General features: G+C 41.5%; 1 protein-coding gene across 2 annotated transcripts in view; it reads right to left on the reverse strand.

Annotated features, from left to right (window-relative positions):
- Nucleotides 1-14,035, reverse strand: part of LOC117483177 (cAMP-regulated D2 protein) — a 71,791-nt gene that overhangs the window by 22,102 nt on the left and 35,654 nt on the right. Inside the window, exon 1 of one of the 2 annotated variants that reach the window (XM_034131391.1) lies at nt 1,926-2,339. The exons of the other annotated variant lie outside the window; for it this stretch is intronic. The gene's annotated coding sequence lies outside the window, so the exon portion shown is untranslated. Of the gene's footprint in view, nt 1-1,925; nt 2,340-14,035 lie in introns of those variants that run through there. 2 annotated transcript variants of the gene reach the window in all.

Genomic DNA, 14,035 nt, shown 5'->3' on the forward strand with positions numbered 1-14,035 from the left:
GTGGGCCAAGCACGAGCCTGTTCATATTGTAGCGTTCACCGCTATTCAAGATCACAGATCACGAGCCTTCAATGTCGAAAACGTTCTCTTTATTTTATGGTATTGACGGCCACAGCCACGCCTTACAGAGCCAATCAATAGTATAACACTCATTATGACTTTTCAATCCCCACACTCGAACACAACTCCTACCGTCTCGTACTCCCACACACACACCGGAAAACGCACACACACACCTGGAAGAGGCGTCTCTCCCTAACTCCCGCCAACAACATTGCCTAAATAACTTTACAAATGTACTAAACTGTGCACATCTGATAACTGAAATAACTATTAACTTGGACACGCTACAATATTATCATTAATATTTACATTAAAACATTCCTTTGACACTTATAACATTACTTTGCAAGGTAAGCACAACCAAAATAAGTTTGTAAAACCAGAATTTGAACACTGTTTCTGTGCTCCTACAATATTTGTGTATAATACCATTACACCAGTGACGTGCGGTGAGGTTCATGGCTGGTGAGGCACTGACTCACTGAGTCAGATTTACAAATATTATATTTCGACCGTAATCAAAATATTCGGTTATTTTCAAAAGCTTTTTTAGTCTGATGCTTCGATTAATTTTAAACAGACCGTTCAACAAAAGGATACCCAAAATCTAAATATTGGATTGTTCTTTCTTAGTAAGATCCCATTTTCATTACAAATGTGGTCTTACCTTGACTTGAAGATGAAGTCCATGCTATCCTTCTGGACAACAATCTCTATTACTTTTTTGTAAAAGTCCTCCTTATCTTCCTGTAGTTTCAAAAGTCTAGCTTGTTGTTTGCGTCTACCGTCTCTGTGTAGAATAACAGTAGCAACAAGAACCTGTGGGCTCACGTGCGCCCCCTTCAGTGCGGCAGAGGTTATGGCTGCCTCCCCTGGTGCTTTTTTCATTGCCGTTGTACGATGAGCCCAGCGAGCCTAAATATCATATATACGTGAAATAAGTTATTTAGAGACTATGGATGGCGAGGATAAATGTAATAAAGGGATCTACAAACATTGCATTGGTGACCTACAGTGAGATGGTAACAGGCATGCGCTTAGGGCCCGCTTTCCAGACAGTTTCTGTGGGGTGATGCATTCTGAGGTGAGGCAGAGCTCATCTGTGCATCCCGCGCTAAATTAGTGCCCGTGCTCCAGCAAGTTACTGTGGGCTTACGTGAGGCAGAGCTCGTCCCTGCCTCACTTCTCATCGCTCTCCGTAGTTGTAGCGGAGCTCGGCAAATTTGCTGATTTTGACTATAAAAAGCGATTGGAATCATACAGAAATCACACTTACAACACAGATCAGTGGAGACATTTTATTATTATTACTATTTAGTTTTTCTTTAGTTGTTTTTCCGTTACATCGGAGTATGACAGGTGAGGCTCTGCCTCCCTGCCTCCCCTGACTGCACGTCGCTGCATTACACCCTACACCAGTGGTTCCCAAACGGTGTGCCGCGGCACACTGGTGTGCCGTGGGGCAATTCCGGGTGTGCCGTGGGATTTTGTGACAACCATACGTTATTATTGCAATATACAACTACACAAAAATAATTATTTTTTAATTTACTATATCAGTACTTTGTATGCACTCATTTCATAATACAGAGGCAAACTCTATGCCTAAAAACAATTATTTAAAAAAAAATCCTCACAGAACCCCATATTTCGCTGTTAACGCAGTTGCAGGTGGGAATTATAAGACCGTGACACATCGAAGGCTGAAGGACAACATTAAAACAGAGAAACACGCAAGAGGGAAAATGGAGCGCTTTCTTGTGCGGAGCAAACCACCAACCACCAGTGCAGAGACTGCCGACAACCCACCACCGAAAGAAAAGAGGAAAAAAACTGTCAGCAGACAGTATCATGAAAGTTACCTGTCTTATGGCTTCAGTTGGACCGGGGATGTCAACAATCCTCAGCTCGAGTGCGTCGTCTGTCGGGAGAAGTTAGCTAATGCGAACATGGTTCCAAGCAAGCTGAAGAGGCACTTGGAAACCAAACATCCCTTCCATGTTCAGAGAAACTTGGCCTACTTCAAAAGAGCGCGGGATCTGAACCAGAGGCAGCAAGACCGTTTGTTGGATTGTGTGAAAGTGTCTGAAAAGGCAATGGAGGCTAGTTACATGCTAGCGGAGCTCATTGCAATGAGCTATCCAAAGTGCCGTCGTCTGATAATACAATCAAAAGAAGAATCGACGACATGTCAGAAGACATTGAGCAACATTTGACAGAGAAACTGCAGGCGAGCGGCAGATTTTCCCTACAAATAGACGAATCTACTGACATAAGTGGGGCTGCCCAACTTCTGGCAAACGTCAGATATGTTGATGCTGACTCTATCAAAGAGACGTTTTTCTTTTGCAAAGAAATGGAAAGCCATACTACGGGAGAAGAAATATTCAGGGTAACTAATAACTATTTAAAAGTGCCACCAAGGATTTAAAAAATCTGCGCGCCTCGACAGGCACATGTATCTCACTAATTTGTAAGTCAGCAAAAATATTTACAATAGCACATGTTTCAATGCTGATTGCTGAAATGTTACATTTATAATTTCTGAAATATTTCGTTAATAAATATTTCATGAGTAATATAGTTGTCTTTGTCACATTTTATTTGGCATTAGTAAATAATTATGCACATTTACAGATATTTTACATGATATGAGTGATAACACGTGTTATAAGGGCTATTTTGCACAATAGGTGTGCCTTGAGATTTGTACTTGTCCTTTAGTGCCTTGGGCACAAAAAGTTTGGGAACCACTGTCCTACACAATAGCGATCGTTCACTGTTTCAACTGGCATGCTGTGGCATTTAACCTCATCATCGCAAACACACACACACACACACACACACACACACACACACACACACACACACACACACACACACACACACACACACACACACACACACACACACACACACACACACACACACACACACACACACACACACACACACACACACACACACACACACACACACACACACACACACACACACACGGCTCCTTTGGAGATCGCGGCCGTTTACGCTGACTTGTGAGAAATCTTTCCATTTTCGATCTGTGTTCACATACTGAGAATTATAACAACATTAGCCAAGTAACAGTTCGCGCTTTAACTTACAATGACCCCTGATAGATCTCGCGAGAATGTGTATAAATATATTATATATAGATACATTTTCATAACAAAACAATGGGGTTGCTAAGCCGTTGCTAGGCCAATTGTTGGAGTTGCTAAAGCAACTCCAAGCTACCCCCTGGCGCCGCCCCTGCTACCAAAACAGGGATAACCAGTTATACAGGAAACTACTGTACCTTATTATCAACAAGCTCTCACCAAGCCCCCAGGAAGTGCGCCGGACTCAGATGAAAATATTCGTGCTGGCCAAACGGCGGTACTACACTTCCTTTTGGTTGCCAGGCCCGGAAACACTTTTTCCCATTGACTTACATGGGGAAAGAGTGGTCTGTAAATCGTTGGATAATTTTTTTTAAACTAAATAAACTACCCAGTATGAACACTTGTATAGCCCTTATTAAAAACATTCGTTCCTCAAGTTGTAAAAATGTGCTAATAACGTTATTCTGAGAGTTATTTCCCTCTGCATTATGAACGCGCATCTAACCCACGGGACCGCGCCGCCCGGCACGTTCATGTTACGTGTTCAGCACTACATGCCTTTATCTTTACCCATGGATGCACAATAAGAACGGACCCATATCGCCTTACTGCCAGCCCACGGAGCTGTAATAATGGATATATTGCACATGTTTGCTGTAATTCATAATTTGTAAAATATTATACTACATGGGCTGTATGATTAAATCTTGTACCGTAAATGTTGTATTAAATAAAGTTAATATTACCGACGTAGATTAACGTCCCTGTAGCTTCTTATTGCACTAAGAAGCTTATTGCACTGTATATATATATACATATATATATACAGTGCAATAATTCTTTCATGCTAAATGAAGCTCTGTTGCTTGGATATCACTAGATCCTGTTACAGCGTAATATAAAAGTACATAACGATTGATGTGTAAATTAGCATAATTACTAGCTAACCGCTAGCTGCTAACTGCCGCCTCGTTAATATGAAATCTATCATAATAACAAACCATTACCATGCTGTCATGAACGTGCGGTGCTGTTACGTGTACGCAAATTGACGTGCTTGATGTGAATGAGCATTTTGGGGGGCATGGTTAAAGTTGCGCATGCGCTATGAGCGCACATACGGGTACTTCTCAGGCATGCCGGGTAATCTGTGACGTTTCGCTCTCTCAAAAGTTGGGCCATTTTATCATCATGCGCGAATGAGCAACTCTCATAGGAATGAATGAGGCCCCGCCTCCCACGCTGTATCCAGTTCTTATTATACATCCATGGCTCTCACACGGAAATCCAGATCTGCCTTCTACAGAACAGCATCTGATGAGGTAAGACGCATTTATGAAGATTGTTTGAAGATTCATTTTAATGACAACATTTTTGGAGAAAAGACCCCCTAAATTATGACTTCTGGTGATGTTAGAGGGGGGGGAAGGACAATTTGAGGTTTAAAAATATGAGAAGACTGATCAATACCTCCATAATCTTCAGTGTGGTTAGCTATGAATCTTCCAAAACTTCCAAACACCTTGTCCTGGACATAGTTTCTACAGTACTGTGCAACAGTACAGTAGCCCCACACAAACTGCAGAACACCGGGGCTTTGGGAACACTCAAAATTACTTATATTACTTATAATGATTTAATTCCCATTTAACCTGTTAAGGGGCTTTTTTCCCCCGTTTTTTTTCTCACGAAACTGTGTCTCAGGGCTTCTTAAAATGTAATAAACTATTCATGTGTCCTACTCAGAGGAAACGCACTGATGATATGAACTAGTGATGGGAATTCCGGCTCTTCTTGGTGAGCCGGATCATTTGGCTCGGCTCACCAAGAAGAGCCGGCTCTTTCGGCTCCCAAACGGCTCTTCAGTTTACCACATATTCAGTGGCGGCGCCAGAGCATTTTTGTTGGGTAATCTATGGTAGGGCTAACCCATACAGTGGTGGTGCTCAAGTCAGTATTTGCAATGTAATTACATACACGCTATATCGCCCCCTTGACAGTGAAACGCCACGCGTGAGGTTTAGATTATTTCCCTGTCTCAATCAAAATGGAACTGTATGAAATAAAACGGCACATTTGTCTTGTAGTAAATAAAAAGGGATCACTGTGAACGTGACGTATGATAGTACACGTTGAAGATCCAATGGGGATACTGAATGGCGGTTTCGATTGATCTCAATCAATAAGGCATGACCAGAGCCGTATATATAAAGGGCATGACGCAGATCCAACGTTGCGTTGCTCTGATTGGCTGTAGGTCTATTCAAATTGCATTCGGAGGCATTTTGATCTGACCGCGGCCGCGCTGATATTATAACGCCAGAGAATTTCCACACCTTTAGTGTATAAAACTCCCCCACTACTTAGACTATTCCTTGCACCCCTCTTACGGGCCGTCTCCACGGCAGCGTTAAAAAATCTTGAAACGCTTCTGCCCATTCACTTTGAATGGGGTGACGTCACTTTTTTTCGCTTTCGCCGAAATGCATTGTGGGCAGGCGAGCGGAGATTCTCAGGATTTTCAAGATCCAAAGTTGAACAATGTTCAACTTTTGAAGCTGAGGAGGAAGCGTCAGCCAATCAAATCCCGTGTACGCAAATCTGACAGTTCAAGCTCTAGCCAATCAAACGGCGTGTATGCTGGGAGAGCCAGACCGCAGGTCATTTCCTCATATTCCAAAAAATGGAGGAGAAATTAGCGGTAGGGAATCAATCACCCGGTGCTTTATGACCAGACCCTATTTACCTACCGGGATATAAACCGGAGGAGCCAGGCATGGAGGGAGGTGGCAGAGACAGTGGTATGTTTTCGCCTGTTTTGGGGAGTTTATATCCAGTTTACTTCGGGCTTTTTGGCTTCGTATGTCGCGGGCGGGAGATTCATGTGATTGGTTGATCGCAAAAAAATCCCCAAGCCTCAGATACGCCCACCTCCAAGATTTTTTTAACGCTGCTGTGGAGACGGTCCGTTATAGCATAAGCCCGAATGGTCTCAACCATATTGCATCAGTAACGTCGTGCACTTGTTGTTACAGCAGGATCAGTTTGTGTGCTGTGGACACGACCCGTATATTTTCGCAATCCGTGTTCTCAACATTTAGCATTTCGCTTATTATTTAATTGAATTTGCATCACTTTTCATGGTGGGGCTAAGGTGGGGCTAAGCCATTTCTTGGTATGGCTGTAGCCTACCCCAGCCATACCCTGGCGCCGCCACTGCACATATTATACCTTTTATAATTCAATCAAATGTAGCCCTGTTTTGACTAATGATTTATATGTGTACACATATCACTTAAATTATTCAATACATCCTTTGTACTGAAGTATTCAAAAGTAAAAATTACATGTTTAATATCAATTATTTGCTGTGGCCAATTGTTTTCATTGCATTTACAGACCCTTGTATCTCTCTGATACCATCCAATTAATGCACAGACTTGCTTGTAAACCACGCTACACAAAGCAGATAGCAACACAAAAACTTAAGCATAGACATTTAAAAAAAGGGGCTACTGTATCGACATTTTAAAATTATATTTAAAGAAAGGGCCCTGACAAAACAGCAGGGCTCTATTTCAGTATTAACTATAGAAAAAAAGACAGCAACAGCTGACATCAAATCTTTGCTGAGCCCAAGGATAATCATAAATAAATAACATAGTGAAAATAAATATATTGCAATGCTCAGTACAGCAGCATCCAACCGTCTCTAATCATAAAAAAACATAATAAAAATAAATGTATTGCAATGCTCAAAACAGCAGCATCCAACAGTCTCTAATCCTTGGATATTACATGTAACTGCATGCATGCACGGAGCAGCTGTAGCGCGGAGATCATCATATCATTCTGTCTTGTATTACTTAAATTAAAAAAAAAAAAAAAAAAAAAACGGCTCGTTCGCGGGCGCGAGCCGGCTCCCGTCGTTCACTTAAAAGAGCCGGCTCTTTGAGCCGGCTCGTTCGCGACCGACACATCACTAATATGAACCATGTTTACCGAAACAAAACACAAGTCTCAGCAGGGGGGTCTGGGGGGATTCTCCCCCAGGAGATTTTTTTAAATACTAACATAAAATACACATTCTGGTACTCTCTTGAGAAGAAAAATAAATAAATCTATTACTACACATTTAAAAAAATGAATGCCATATTAGATTTTTGTTACTTTGTTCTGAAAGCTGAACCTGCTGCTCCTCACAGAGAGAAGAGGGAAGAGGCTGTGTGAATTACTTTACATTGTGGATAAGGGTGGATAGCCCCCATTGTTCTGTGTGTCAAAATGAAAGACAGCCCACACACCTATCAATCATCAAACCGTGGGGTCTTATTTCATTACGTGTTGATTTCTATCAACACGTAATGTTGTATTACGAGATTAGAGATGTACTACCGCAAAAGTATTCTCCGTCGGGACTTCCTGCAACAACACCACGCCGTTATCGTGATTCTGATTGGCCAGAAGACATTATCAAAGATGTTCTATTGAGAAGACGATCACTACGTGACAAAAGTTTTCAAAACCGTTTCTAGTCTTCGTATTCTTGTTTTTGGCGTGAGAATAATTTGGGCAGCGTGAGAGCGTGAGATTGAGAGTGAAAGCGTGTGTCACACGCCAGATGCGTGAGAGTTGGCAACCCTATATATTTCAGGGATGCAAACTTGTCACCTTTCGGCGAAATTCGCCGTTTTTAATCCAAAATAGGTTGTTTGTGTGATTCATGTAGATCTGCAATAAAAATATTTTTGGGGTATGGGGGGGGTCTGGGACCCGGAGTAATCTGCGGCCGCGAGCTGTTATGTGCCATCATGACACGCATGGTGTTCTTTTTTTATATATTATAATGCAGCGCGAGCTGTGTGCTCGAGTCTTCCTGCCTGTCGGCTCTGCTCATGGATGTATAATAAGGCTCTGCTGCTCCGCGATGAGGGTCTAGCTTCAGCAGCTACATTACCTACGGGTGCGTTCGTTAACATTAACTGTGCGGTCCGGAGTCACTGGCACAGACTGGACCGCTGGTGAACAGCTGTTAGAACGGGCCGTTCAGGTGTTCAGAGCAGAGCTCCCTGTTGGAGCGGCAGAGCGTGATGTGCACTGAAAAGTCTTTCTGTCACAATATTATTTAATGAATCGTTGAGCTAGCTAACTAGCATACATTGTCACTATCTGCTAACGTTAGCTTTTTTTCATAGGCTATAAACGGAGGTGGTATAAGTATAGATCTTGTACTTGAGTAAAAGTAGAAGTACTCAGATCTTGTACTTGAGTAAAAGTAGAAGTACTCAGGTCTTGTACTTGAGTAAAAGTAGAAGTACTCAGGTCTTGTACTTGAGTAAAAGTAGAAGTACTCAGATCTTGTACTTGAGTAAAAGTAGAAGTACTCAGGTCTTGTACTTGAGTAAAAGTAGAAGTACCAGAGTGTAGGAATACTCTGTTACAGTAAAAGTCCTGCATTCAAAAAGTTCCTCAAGTAAAAGTAGAAAAGTATTATCATCAAAATATAGTTAAAGTAGTGACAGTAAAAGTAGTCATTGTGCAGATTGGTCCATTTCAGAATAATATATATGATATGTTTTATAATGATTGATCATTAAAGTGTTCTCAAAGCTGGTAAAGGTGCAGCTAGTTTGAATGACTTTGTATACTGCAGGGTAGCTTGTGAATTTACTCCAGGTGGAACTAAAGTCTGATTTAACACTTGATTATATTTCACATCATTCATTCACATCTGTGAAGTAACTCAAGGTATTAAATACATGTAGTGGAGGAAAAGTACACCATTTACCTCTGAACTGTAGAGGAGAAGAAGAACAAAGTAGCAAAACATTGAAATACTTAAATAAAGTACAAGTATCTCAAAATTGCAGAGGTGGGAGTAAGTCCTACATGTGCAAGTCATGAGCAAGTCTCAAGTCTTGACCTACAAGTATCAAGCAAGTCCCAAGTCACTGTGGTGAGAGTCAAGCAAGTCAAGTCAAGTCATACGAAATTCTGATGAATAAGCCCAGTTTCCGCATTTAAATCAGTTAAAAGACAGTGGTTATGAAAATGGATTCAACCCACACTATGATCTTCATTACATACACAGTTAATCATTTGAAATCTAATTTAGACCGATGACAATCATATTAGATTCATATTAACCCTAGAACTGCAGACAATATAGCTAGGACTCAGTCAGTCTGTTCAAAAAGGCAGAATTCCAGGTAAGAAAATCATATATGGCATTTGCCATTACACATATTTAATTTACATTTCTGTTAACACTAGAACCGCCAACAGCGTCAGCACCTACATAGATATCATTTTCAAATCATTTAATTTGTTCCTCTTCATCATTTCCTTATAAACTAAGTAGGACGATTTAAAACTCACTTAATTGGCTTAATTTAGAAATTGCTTCAGTTTATCATCATAACAGATCAAAAAGTTCAGATTCATTTTACAATAAATCAAGGAATGATGCACTTCTACAAACAAAAACAACATAATTAAAACATTTAAACAAACTACTAAAAGTAGATGAACTACATTATTCAACAGTTTACAGTAACTTCTGATAATAACACAGGGGAAATAAACGAGGCATCTCTTTTCCTCTCTCTCTCTCTCTCTCTCTCTCCTGACAGCCCGTCAGTATCAGGGTTAGTACAAATGAATCCCTTGGCGGTTCTAGTGTTCATTTACCGTTTTGTCTTCTCTTTGCAATGCTTAATCGATTTGAAACCAAGTCTAACGTAGCTTAAACTTAACGTTAGCTTTCTAGCTAACACAACACATTCACGCACCTTTCTCTGTGGGTTTTTTTGTAGTGACGAATGAAGTTGGATGTTTTGGTGGTCGTGTCACTGATCTTTATGCTGCAGACCCTGCACACCGCTGTTCTCTTCTTATTAGCGTCATCGACAACATAATCCTTGAATCCAAACTTCACTATTTGTGGAGTAACGCTAGCCGCTGCCATGTTAACTGACACTCCTGCCGTCTAGTGGGTTGCCAGGTTTGCGCGCATGGCGCTATAATCACCCAATCACGTTTTTCGAAAAAACTAAACGTAATATCTCACTACAAAAACAAACGCAAATATTTAATTTTAAACAGTCAAGTCCTTTCAAGTCATCTGTCTCAAGCTTAAGTCAAGTCTCAAGTCATGAATACCAAGTCAAAGTCAAGTCAAGTCTTTTATCAATGTTAGTCAAGCAAGTCTCAAGTCAAAAAATATGCGACTCGAGTCTGACTCGAGTCAAGTCATGTGACTCGAGTCCCCACCTCTGCAAAATTGTACTCAAGTATAGTACTTGAGTTTATGAACTTAGTTACTTTACACCAGTGGCTATACAGATAGAAAGACTAAGCCTTGCACAGAGGCATGAAAATACATTTTCAAAATGCTCAACAGTGCTGCCAAAATTATAAACTGACTGCTCCACAATTAAAATAAATGCTTTTATATATTTCTATTAGATGTGACTCTTTGGCGTTTCTGTTATTATTAACTGCTTCAGTTGTTCTGACTGCCAAGGTCCTCTGTTATTCTTCATTTTAAAGCCGATATTCCGTGGGGTGGGGGGTCGGATCCTTGTCACCTTTTTCATACCTGATGAGTTTGCATCCCTAATATTTACATCAAAACATGTCTCTCCTGGTTGAACAGGTGTAACGACTGAATGAACACAAGTAGAGGACTCAATAGGACGACTCAGAGACAGAGGCTTAGGATGCAAAAAGGATCTTTATAGCCAAGGTTCGGTACACGGGAGATCAGTCAGTGTTACGACCAGTGTTTCGTGACAAACTAACGCGTTACTGCAACGCAACTACCTTTAGCGGTAACTAATAACGTTACTAGTTACCTATTCCCATTCAGTAACGCCGTTATAGTTACTGTGATTTAAATGGGTGCGTTACTGCGTTACATTATGTGATCCAACTAGTGATGTGTCGGTCGCGAACGAGCCGATTCTTTTGAACGGCTCTTTGGTACGAACGAGGGGAACCGAGTCCTACTTGGTGAGAGCCGTTCTTGTTATCGTTCAATCGTTGGTCCGCACTCACTGCCTGCCAAAATCCACTCGCCTTTTAAAAAGCTTGATTTTGTTCCCCAAACGTATTCTGTGAAGATCCGCCCCTACTCTGTTTGGTAGGTTTCAGCACGAGGAGTGAGATGGGGTGGGTCTTAACGGAATACGCGAGAGAGAGAAGTCATAACAAGTGGTACAGGACAGGTAGACAACGTGTTTTTCGGATGGAAAATGAGCCAAACGTGAAAACGCAGCAGCATTTGGATGCACTTCAACCAAAACCCAGGCAGTGATAAAGCGCACCATTTGTAAAGGCAAAATATCCTTTAAAGCAGGATAACAAATAATCTCCATCGCCACTTAAAAACACAGTATCTAATATTAAGAGTTGCATGAATTTCATTCAAGGCAAGGCAACTTTATTTACTTAACACATACAGAGGGTAAATTCAAAGTACATTCACTGACATGATGACATGGATATGGCGCCACCTTGTGTCATGTTTACAATGCCGATTATTGACATTAGGTCTGGCAATACAGTCAATCATTATCCTGGTGATTATTTTGCAGATAAACCTAGTAACCTTAAAAAAACGGCTCTTTTGAACGGCTCTTTTGAACGGCTCTTTGAAAGGAACGGAGCCATAAGATTCGGCTCCCTTCAAAGAGCCATAATTCCCATCACTAGATCCAACTGAACCGAATCTCCCTGCGGATGTAATTTACAGGCGAATACAGTGATGTCCTCTCACAGTACCATGGAAAAGTGAAAGTGACCAGAGAGGAGTGATGATTGGTTAACGCGGGGTAACATTTCAGGGTAAGCCAATCAGAGACAGAGTTGGGCGGGTCTTGCCTTATGGGGAAAATACACAGACACACATACACGGCAACGCCCACCACCAGCACACTAGTGATGGGAATTATGGCTCTTTGAAGGGAGCCGGATCTTATGGCTCCGTTCCTTTCAAAGAGCCGTTCAAAAGAGCCGTTCAAAAGAGCCGTTTTTTTAAAAAGGGGGCGGGGTTACTAGGTTTATCTGCGAAATAATCACCAGGATAATGATTGACTGTATTGCCAGACCTAATGTCAATAATCTGCATTGTAAACATGACACAAGGTGGCGCCATATCCATGTCATTCATGTCAGTGAATGTACTTTGAATTTACCCTCTGTATGTGTTAAGTAAATAAAGTTGCCTTGCCTTGAATGAAATTCATGCAACTCTTAATATTAGATACTGTGTTTTTAAGTGGCGATGGAGATTATTTGTTGACCCTGCTTTAAAGGATATTTTGCCTTTACAAATGGTGCGCTTTATCACTGCCTGGGTTTTGGTTGAAGTGCATCCAAATGCTGCTGCGTTTTCGCGTTTGGCTCATTTTCCATCCGAAAAACACGTTGTCTATCTGTCCAGTACCACTTGTTATGACTTCTCTCTCGCGTATTCCGTTAAGACCCACCCCACCTAACTCCTCGTGCTGAAACCTACCAATCAGAGTAGGGGCGGGTCTTCACAGAATACGTTTGGGGAACAAAATCAAGCTTTTTAAAAGGCGAGTGAATTTTGGCAGGCAGTGAGTGCGGACCAACTTTGATTGAACGATAAGAAGAACGGCTCTCACCAAGTACGACTCGGTTCCCCTCGTTCGTACCAAAGAGCCGTTCAAAAGAATCGGCTCGTTCGCGACCGACACATCACTACAGCACACACACAATGGCAGATGCAAGTATCAGCGAGAGCAGCAGCGCATTTACAACTTGGAGATATAACCACTATTTTCAATTTGTGGGGATAAAGGACGCAAAAAATATTACGGTCAAATGTAAACTGTGTGCAGGACAGAAAGCATTGTCCACATCGAATAACAGCAATGCCAATCTCCTGAAGCACCTAACTAATGTACATGGGGCTATAAAACTAGTCACCAAAGACCCACCGTCTCAACCACCGGCAGTGACCCAGATGGAGCAACACAAAAACTTGTATTTTTATTGTTATTATTTTTAAAGTAAAGTAAAGTAACTTGTTACTAGTTACTTTTATAATTTAGTAACTAATAAAGTAACTAGTTACTTTTGAGAGCAGTAACTATAACTATTACTAGTTACTTTTTAAAAGTAACTTGCCCAACACTCGTTACGACCCGGCTCAAAAGGCCACAACAAAGAGGAGACACACCATGTCAACGGTTACTAAAATATGTTTATTTAACCAAACAATTCAAATTAGCCAAATCAAATGAAGTGCAACAATAAGTAAAGCATGAGGTGTGGACGTCAGTGGTATCAGTAGTGTAAATGCAGGGTGAGGGTTGCATGGACGTGTATGTGTGAGGCTGTTGAGGTGCACAAAGTAAAGCAACTAAAGTAACAACAGCATATACTCAACAAAACCGGAGGCCTGTAGGGAAAAGCAGAGAGAGCACTCATACCCCTTTCACACCAACGGTGTTTCAGGGCCGGTTCGGTGCTGGTGCTTGAAAAGCACCGGGTTTTCCTGTTCACACCGCAGCGGAGCAGCGTCATAGCTCCGGAATCCGGTTCGTTTCGAGCACCAAAAAGTTGTCCGTCTAGAAGCAAGAACCGCATACGTCACGCGTACGTCGGAGGGGGGCGAGATTAACCTGAGCTAACAGTTAAGGCGAGTACGGCAAATAAAAGTTGTAACAAGCAGTAGTGCTGAGCAAAGTGACTAGAACGCAACCACACACTTGTAAAAAAAAACACGCTTTATAAAGTCAGGCAACACTAACCAGGCTTCGTGTGATTCTGTTTATTTGTACCTTACTTTGACCATCCGTTCGCTGTTATTGATCATT

Source organism: Trematomus bernacchii, unplaced genomic scaffold, assembly GCF_902827165.1.
Source record: "Trematomus bernacchii unplaced genomic scaffold, fTreBer1.1, whole genome shotgun sequence".
NCBI classification, from domain to species: Eukaryota; Metazoa; Chordata; class Actinopteri; order Perciformes; family Nototheniidae; genus Trematomus; species Trematomus bernacchii.